Here is a 10,293-nt window from a genome sequence, read left to right on the forward strand (position 1 = left end):
CTTACCTATTCATTGGATGTTTTTCTCTCAAGTACTCTCAAGCTGTTTTGTTGAAGTGAGAATTCTCTCTCTCTCTCTCTCTCTCTCTCTCTCTCTCTCTCTCTCTCTCTTTCTCTCTCTTTCTCTCTCTTTCTCTCTCTTTCTCTCTCTCCCCTTTTTTATTGGTGGATGGATTTATCCACCAATCAGCAAGGACAACCCAGGTTGTTCACCAAAAATGGGCCGGCATCTAAACTTACATTCTTGCATTTCAAATAAAGATACCAAGAGAATGAAGAAAATGTGATAATAGGAGTAAATTAGAAAGTTGCTTAAAATTTCATGCTCAATCTGAATCACAAAAGAAAACTTTTGGGTACAGTGTCCCTTTAAACGATGCCTGGAGAATGCACCATCCCAAGCAAAGGGAGTATAAGTTTTTCTCGCATCCCCACCAGGTATACCCTAGATTAGATTATTTCTTTCTAGATGTTACCTCTCTATCTATAATTAAATTAATCACTATTCCCCCCACACATGGTCTGATCATGCTATTATTGAATCTTCATTTAAGCAGCCAAACATTTCAATCAAAGATTTTGTTTGGAGGTACAATTAATATTTAGTAACTGACCCCTTTGTCTTGGAAAAAAGTGAAAACCTCCATACAAGAATATTTTCTATATAATTCCACCCCTGACGTTAGTATCCATAATCTTTGGGAGGCTGAGAAATGTGTGGTACAAGGCAAATTACTAGCGATTAAAGCTTCTAAATTAAAACAGAGCATGTATATTGTCCCTTCTTACCTCCATCACTCAACTGGATTACCAAACATTCTACCTCGAGTCCCACAATTATTAGAGGAATTGGTTAGTAAACAATTCTAACTCCTTAAACTTCTTGGTTAGGAACACAAAAAAGGGCTTTACAACTCAAAAAATACTAATATGAAGGTCTAAAAAACAAGGCCGCCTCCTAGCTAGACGGATCAAAAAACAAAGTAAAAAGTTATATATTCTTCAAATTAAATAGGAAAAACAAAACAGACATTTTTCTTCAAAGACCATTCCTGAAGCTCTCCATCAATAGTATGAACGATTATATAATATATCCCCCCCAGGGGATGATCCCGCTCACTACTTTCTACATAGTTCTAACGCATTATCTTAAAAATGTAAAGATACCAAAACTTACCGCCCAGCAAAGAGATGGGCTTAATGAGCCATTACCACAGAGGAGCTGGACTTTGTAATTAAAGAGTCCCCTAATGGCAAATCCCCGGGCCCAGATGGGTTTTCCTATTACTCTACCTTTAAAGGTACCCTTCCCTCAGATTTGTTTTCCTACTTTCGTAAAGTAGTTAAAAAAATCTTCCCCCTCCGCATTTGAGGCCCATATAGTTGTCTTGCTGAAGCCTAACAAGGACAAAATGGCCATTTCCAATTATCGGCCTATTTCACTACTGAATAGTAATATTAAAGGGACAGTAACATAATGTTTTATTTACATTGTAATAAAATTAATTCTTGATTCATCAGAATTAACTTTTACATTTTATTTTATTTTTTTTTAAAAAGTTTTATTTTTTTGTGTTGGTTTTGGCTGCCCCATCTGGCCACCCACCGCTGCTGAGCATTTTTTCTTAGTCATAGTGCAAGTTAGTAAATCCAGAGAGGACCAATCACCTCATCAGTGTTATTTATTGAAGGCGTTCTCTCAGACCAATACTGAACTGATGCACATGCTCAAAACCCTCTGGAACGCTATGCAAGTGGCATAGTACAGCAGTCTTCATGTGGCACAGCAGTTGTATCAGGCCCTAAAGCGAGATAAAACCCCTGGCTATCAACAAGCAAAATTGTTTGTTGACAGAGGGGCTTGATACCAACTGCTCTAATACTGAGAGCTAAGTGATAGCTCTCAGAAGTCTGCGTATTTGTCTATATATGTGTAGTATTATCTTTAAGTACTGCTGCTTTCTTTTTTGTAAAAATCTATGGTATGGTGGGACCATGGGACCCAGGCAGCACTTAACAAGGGCAGCACATTTAATCTTGCCATCACTGTATTGACTACCCTCAACACTGGTGGTTTCTCTTACTGAGCTATTGTGACACTGCTAAACTAGATTGGTGGCCTAACACAGGTCCACTGAAAGCATGCACTGGCAGAAACCAGCCAACAGCCGCAGATTAAGGACCACCCACATTCTCTTCCAGGCTCACCACCAATACTCTCAAGATCACTAGTAAGTCAGATGTGCCCCAGCAGAACCCATTACTCTCCCTCCTGGAGTCACCCCCAAACTTTTCACCTACCGACCTAGTCCCCATGTCTGCACTGCCAGATATCTTATTGCCCAAAATATTTGATGGTAACTCTGCCTCCTTTCTTCTGTCCCATATCTGCCTTCCCTTCCCATAGCAGATCTGTAGACCTTTCATGGACTCACTCTATGCTGTCACTATACACTTCTGGAATGGTCTCTCCGCACCTACCGAAAATGGTGTGAATAAGAAATATTAACGCTCACCCTGTCCAGCTTCCTACTAATATCCCTTCTTGCGTGTAACAATATCTCTACACAACTGTCCTAAGGGGTGTCCTTCCATATTGCTCCCCACTTTCCCTGCAGGGGCCGTAAACCAGTCCCAATCAAGATCTTGCCTTACACCTAAGTGTGATCTAGCAATATGTGCCCTTTTCGAGCTGTTTCAACTTCAACCAACTGTTTCCACCCATTAATATGGTGTATCCTACTTGTATTCCTCAGAGCACTGAATAGGCCATCAAGTAGCCGTGTACTCACTGCTCAAGCTATGTCATGTTACGACAATCTTTGAGAGGTGCCCTCCTAAAGGTCAGATAGTTCTCCTTCCTCAGGTGAAGATTCCACTGACCAAAGTCTAGGACTCTTTCCTGTCCCTCATGTTGCCTCTCATGCAGATTGTTAATTTCAGTTCTCACACTATTCCTTGAAGGCATAAAGACAGCTGTAAACCTGATGCCACCCACTCTGCTGTAAAGATAAGTCACTCCCCAGAGTATGCTTACTCACAGGGATAGCCCAAGCCACCAATCCTGCTTCCAGTCTCTTCCTTCCAACATCCTTAGTTGGTCAATCTTTGCCCTCTGCATGTGCTCCATCAGTGCTTCTATTTGGGACATCTTGTGGAACAAGGTAAGTATTTGCCAAAGATTTTAAAATGACTAACCTTGTTTTTGCTGTTTTTACACCTATGTAAAAGCTACCCCTCCCACCACATGTAACCCAGCGTGAGCTTCTCCTCCACTGGGTCACAAAGGTCAATCCTCAGTTTAAGTAAATTTATTACTAAAAAGTGGCATCACCTGGAAGCTAGAACTGTTACTCAACCTCTCAGGTATCCTGGGCAACCACAGTACTATCCTGATTTGGGAAGTTCTGCAGCCCTGGAAACAGTAGGGATTTTCCTGCATTATAAAATAAATAAATGAATGAGCAAGGGGAGATAAACACTTATTCATAATTTGCGCCCAGATGGCAAGCAGACATGCAGAAGAGTTCTCCCCTGCAATGTGGTAGCTGGTAACCAGTAATACTATTCTAATAATAATATTTTAGAGGCCATGCCTTATATATTCCCCCAATCACATCCCATTCCAGCAACATATGACATGTCTGCCCAAATTGGTTAAAAAAAAATAAAAAAAAATACAGTGCACATGGTAACAGAAAAAAGGTCCTTAAAGGGAAAGTAAACACCAAAATGTTATTTTTAAAAAAGATAGATAATATCTTTTTTTACCATTCCCCCATTTTGCATAGCCAACACTGTTATAGAAATATACTTTTTACCTCTGTGATTACCTTGTATCTAGCCTCTGCAGACTGCCTCCTTATCGCAGAGCTTTTGACAGACTTGCATTTCAGGCAATTAGTGCTGACTCTTTAATATTAATAACATTGTGCTCATGCACATGGAGTTATCTAACACATGAACTAACACCCTCTAGCTGTGAAAAACTGTCCACTGCATTCAGATAATAGGCGGCCTTTAAGGGCTTAGAAATTACCATATGAGCCTACCTATGTTTAGCTTTCAACAAAGAATAGCAAGAGAACGAAGCAAATTTAATAATAAAAGTAAATTAGAAAGTTGTTTAAAATTACACGCCCTAGAAGAATAGCAATACGCAAGTTATCTTTCTCTAAACAAGCTCTTGGATTAGCTCTTCCCGACCTGCGCATATATAATTTAGTTTTCCTTGGTCGTATTGCAATCGACTGGATAACAGAATCTGATTATTTTACAGATAACACACTAGAAGCTAATATGTTATATCCTTTTTCTCCTATTAGTTTAATCCATATAGACCTTAAACTAATTCCGACCCAAGTAAAAGCTCTTAAATCAATTTATGTAATAATACAGGCCTGGAAAAAGATTGGGGCACAAGCAGGTATAAATATAAGCACTCTGAAGCTTCAGACGTTTATAGAGAATCCAGAGTATCAAGAAGGATCACAATCAACGATATTAAAAAATTGGCAAAGGAAGGGTCTCTACTACGTAGCTCAATTTATTAATTCAACAACAGGAGTCATTCGATCCTTTGAGGATTTGAAACAAGAATTTGATCTCAGCAATAGGGATTTTTTTTTGCATTTTTACAAGCAAGACACTATGTTCAACATCTAATAAATACATTCCCAGGGAAATGGTCATGGGGTAAAATTGAAAGTTGTCCGATTTTGGCCAAAGCAGGTCATCATTCTATCTCTACTTGGTACTCATATTTGATATCACAGTCTGAAAGATCTAATTTAGAAACCATAGCTCTTAAATGGTCAGACCTTATATCTGATGACATCGATCAAAAGCTGCATGTAACATTTGAAGTTAAAATTGAGGGTCTTTAATGATAATTATTGTTTATGACATTTTGTTGCTTTAAAACTAAAAAAAGGGTTGGGATTTTCCCCTAATATTATATAGATGGTCATGGTCTATAAATACAAGGAATGTTGGTAATTCCTTGTAAACTGTTTATGTTAACAGATATATCTAATCATATCTTTCTTTTCTTCGTTGTATTTTCCAAGAAAAAATTAATAAAAAGGAATTTAAAAAAAAAATTACACGCCCTATCTGAATTATGAAAGTTTAATTTGGACTTTACTATCCCTTTAAAGTGATGCTTTCTTTTAACTCTAAAATATATACCAACAATTATAGCTTTATTTCTGATATATACCATCAATTCATAAGAAAAATATTTAAAGGGACATTCAACACTAATTACATTTTATAAGCATAGTATTTAGGTTATTCCCAACCTTCCTCTAATCCAGTGCTTTCCAAACTGTGTGTCGTCAGCAGTGTGTGGGTGTGTCCCTGCTTCAGCACAATTTTTTTTTAATTTAAATTAATTTTATTTTGTTGGGGGGGGGGGGGTCTGACTTTCTGCTTGCCTGCTACGCAGTGGGTCACAGATCATCTTAACCGATTGGCACAGCTCAGTGGGAACTAAAACTATTCCCACTGTCAGCTTTGGTGGGAAAATTGGCTCGTGACTGCATGTGTAGTCTCCTCAATAGGCTTGTGACTGCATATGTAGTCAGCGAGTGGACAGCAGTGTGTTTGCAGCATGGGCAGTAGTCAGTCGGACACGCAGAGCTCTGAGGGCGGCAGCTTAAACGCTGAGCTGAAGTCAGAAGTCAAAGTGTTTTTTTGTTGCAGCTAGCACCCAGTAGTGCACTGCTGCTCCTGCTCTTGATATATGGATAGGAAGTGGAAGCTTAAAAATGCTTGATGATGAAATGCGAGTGTCTTTAGCAAATATTCCACTAAATATTCAGAAACTGTGTTCATCCCATCAACCTCATAGAGCCCATTAAAATAGTAAGTTGCTATTGGTGTTATTAAACTTTTTTTTAATTCTTGCACATACATACGGTTACTTGTAAATACATTTTGTTATTCTATCATTTATGTATGTGTCTGTATCTCTTAAAACAAGTTAGTTTAACCTCCTGTTTGCTAGTACAACTGAATTACTGTGTCACAAAATGATGTAGGTGTAAAAAGTGTGTCACTAACATGAAAAGTTTGGAAAGCTCTGCTCTAATCATTGGTGCTGCCATATTGAAATCTAGCTTATACTGCATTCCTGTGCGGATGTGTTATTATTACATGTGTAGGAACTATTCTTTAGATACCGGCAGTGAAACCTAGGTTCCAATATGGGGAAACCCATAATTAGAGGGAGATGCATGAAATGTATTTAGTGGATAATATTCCTTTAAACAAAAGACTACAGTCAATAAAATGAAGGATTATGGTGTTTTAGTAGCAAATGTTATGATTTTCACATTGGGCTCTAATGCCATAGGTTTGCTGCTGGTCTAGGAGGTTGGAGATGTAACTTGTAATTCATCTTGTCCAAGCTAAAATAAAGGCACAGCACGACCAGGTTAATAAACTAATGGGGAGCTAAATGAAGCTTTAGAAACTTCAGTTGTCTCATGGCAGCAGTAATATTAATGTAACGTAATGCTCTAAAAACAGTGCTAAAAAAATTCAAAGCCTAATTTTATATTTGCCTAATGCAATTTTATACTAGCCCAGAACCAGTGGACTATAGGACATTTCTATCACTTTAAAGCACATGCAGGTAAAATACTGCGGAGCATCTATGATTTTAGATTTATTAGTCCTTTCGCTTTGACACAGGTTAGCGTGATCTTCACTAGAGTAGCCTAGTTTGTATATTTTTGTTTTGGGGTGGGGTTAGAATAACGCTGGTATAAAATAGCACCTTAATAATGAGCTCATGCCTAATAAAAGGCTACGCCTTCTTTATGAGAGACTGAGCTGTGGTCTGTATATATAACCACAACAAATGAGTGACAGTCAATCATTAGTTTAAAGGGACATCGTTTTTTTTTCTTTATTGATTCAGACATGCAATTTTTAATAACTTTCCAATTTACTTCATTCTCTTGGTATCTTTTATTGAAGAAGCAGCAATGCACTACTGGGAGCTAGCTGAACACATTAGTAAGCCAATGATGAGGTATGTATATGTGTAGCCACCAATCAGCAGTGAGCTCCCAGCTCCTGAGCCTACCTAGGTAGGCTCTTCAACAAAGGGTACCAAAAGAACAAACAAATTAGATAATAGAAAAAATAGGAAAGTTGTTTATAATTGTTTGTTCTATCTGAATAATGAATGAAAATGTTGGGGTTTCATGTTCCTTTAGGGATGAACAAAGTTTCTGTTTAAATTTTTAAAGTTGCATAACTTTGAAGCAAAAAAAAAAAAAGTGCTAACTTGGCGGTTTTGTAGCTATTACTAGTGACTACAAAGCTGTTAGTTTGAATTGGTCAAGCCATTTTAAGGTTATTTAATGTAGAAAAAAAAAGTTGCTTTTCAGAAAAAATGTACTGATTTATGAATGGGGTTTATTTTGTGGCCAGTTCTACAGCTGACATGGCTGAATGTATTTTTATTAAACTTAGCATGCTGCTAGCTTTTGACTTGATGTAAAGTTATTTTATACAAATTAGCTTTTGTTTTGCTCAGTCCATAGTTAAAGTGATGGTAAATCCTAGCTATGATTTACCATCTTAACAAATAAAGGGGACTTTCATTCATGAAGTATAAAATACTTCCTTCTGAAAGCCCCTTTATTTGTTAGCAGCGTTCGCTGTGCTGAGCTGCTAAAGGCAGAACGCTATTTGGCTGTGAGGTGACGTTTCCACCTGTTAGCCAATAGCCATGCAGGAAATACAGCTTGGCGCCGCAAAACACGGCACCAAGCTGGATTTCCAGCACAGCTATTGGCTAAGAGGTGGGAACGTCACCTCACAGCCAAATAGCGTTCTGCCTTTAGAAGCTCAGCACAGTGAACGCTGCTAACAAATAAAGGGGCTTTCAGAAGGAAGTATTTTATACTGAATGAAAGTCCCCTTTATTTGTTAAGATGGTAAATCATAGCGTTTCACAAATGCTAGGATTTACCATCACTTTAATAGTATTGTTTAGCACACTGTAAATGTAGCTGCATTGCAGGAGCCTGCCAGCAGGTGGAGCCTGCAATCAACATCAGTGTTCATGCTTTGCTATCCTCTATCTCATGGGACTTTAGTGAAATCTCATTATTATTATTATTAGGTATTTGTAGAGCGCCAACAGATTCCGCATCGCTAATTTCATGAGATTTCATTGTAAATTTACTTAAAGGGATATACCGGTCTAAATTTAAAACATTTAGATTTATTACATCTTTGAATAGAAACATATGTGCAGTATACATGTATTGGTAAAAATGCTTCTAGTAAAAGTTATCCCTGTTTTAGTATTCGCATTTTTCTCTGCACATGTTAGTGAAGCACAGGTAAATATTTTCAGTGCACCAGCATTTTAAATACTGCAGCTGTTCAGTGTGACAGTGGGGCTTGTATCATGTCAGCAATTAACAAATTAAGTCATTACCAGATCTTATGAACACCTTAGGATCTCGGAGCAATTGTGGTGTTTAAAACGCTGGTGCACAGAGCATACTTAAATACTCTTTTGACATAGCTATAGCTTATATTAGAAATATTTTTGCTAATGCATGTATATTACAACAAATGCTTCTACTCAAAACTGAAATTGTATCCATGCAGATTCCAATTTTGTCTGGAATGTCCCTTTAAACTTTGGAGGGAAATAAAATGACTGTGCTGACATGCCAGGTGCACACTCCCTTTAAAGTCCTGGGGCATGCCTCCTGATTGGATGTCTAAAGTTATATTACAATGACATGTGGCTACTGAGGACCTGTTGATGTAAAATATCTTCTTTTTTACATAGAGATGTTCATGTGCTATTTTCTTGTCAGCTTCTTACAGATATGCTTCATCAGTTTCAAGAGTCAAGTTATTCAACTTAGAAATGTATTAATCTCTCTGGGATACAGAATCTAACAGGGTATGTCAACTGCTTTGCACTGTTAGGACATTCCATGCCGCCCTAACAGCACTGGGCTTTAAGGACATTAGGATGGCACTAAATGTCATAACTTGTATGGCGTATTGCAGCCTTCTCCTTTCAGCAAATAAAAAATTGGACTGAAAGATGTGCCTAGCAGCATAGGCAGTCGCTCATGATCCGATCCTGGCCTTGAAATCACGCGATCGCATCAACAATTGCGTGATTTCAATTTTCCAGCAAGTGTTTACATCGGAACTTTGTTCTAAGCACTTGCTCCCGGCATGAAGAGGTTAGCAGGGGTGCACTGTAATGTTTTACTATGTATTTAACAAAGTCACGTGTGATGTATGTCGTGGCAGTTTGTTAGGCATTTCCCTGCTTTTAAATATTTAAAAGAAAACTTACTCTGGCTTTAACCTTGGTCAGGTGTCATGGGACTCCTACCATGCCCCCTACCATGCATGTGCACGAGTGCATTCTGCCATAGCTATGGCCTGGATAGCACATTCCATATATGGAAATGCCCAGGGGCAAACAAAACTATGCCTGAAATAAAGGGGTTAATGAGGGTTAAAACAGAAAGCGTTTTGCAGGTAAGCTTTGGCTGCATTATATATTTAGAAACGTATGTTAGTTCATACTGTGTTATGTCCCTTTAAAGGGACACTGAACCCAAATTTTTTCTTGCGTGATTCAGATAGAGCATACAATTTTAAGAAACTTTATAATTTACTCCTATTATCAATTTTTCTTCGTTCTCTTGCTATCTTTATTTGAAAATGAAGGCATCTAAGCTAAGGAGGCAGCCAATTTTTGTTTTAGAACCCTGGACAGCACTTGTTTACTTGGTGGGTGAATGTATCCACAAATCAGCAAGAACAACCCAGGTTGTTCACCAAAAATAGGCCGGCATCTAAACTTACATTCTTGCTTTTCAAATAAAGATACCAAGAGAATGAAGAAAATTTGATAATAGGGATAATTAGAAAGTTGCTTAAAATTGCATGGTCTATTTGAATCACGAAAGAAAACATTTGGATTCAGTGACCCTTTAAGCAGGTAATAGCTCTTCTGTATTATCCCTCTATACTAATTGTATTGCACAATTTTCAGATGCTTAATGCCTGCACTAGAGTGCTGCAATCTAAGTAATAACACACTTGAAATATTTATATACAGTTAAAAAAAAAAAAATTGGTCTTCATCAGAAGATGCAAAATACTAACAATGGTGGATTATTTGCGCCTTATTGGCTTCCCTTTGTCTGTATTCCACTCATCTAAAGCTGGAAAAACTGTTCCATTTTTTTTTAAATTAGAAAACAATCTCCATGTTTCTCTAGAAAGC

This window comes from Bombina bombina, chromosome 6 (genome assembly GCF_027579735.1).
Source record: "Bombina bombina isolate aBomBom1 chromosome 6, aBomBom1.pri, whole genome shotgun sequence".
Classification (NCBI taxonomy): Eukaryota; Metazoa; Chordata; class Amphibia; order Anura; family Bombinatoridae; genus Bombina; species Bombina bombina.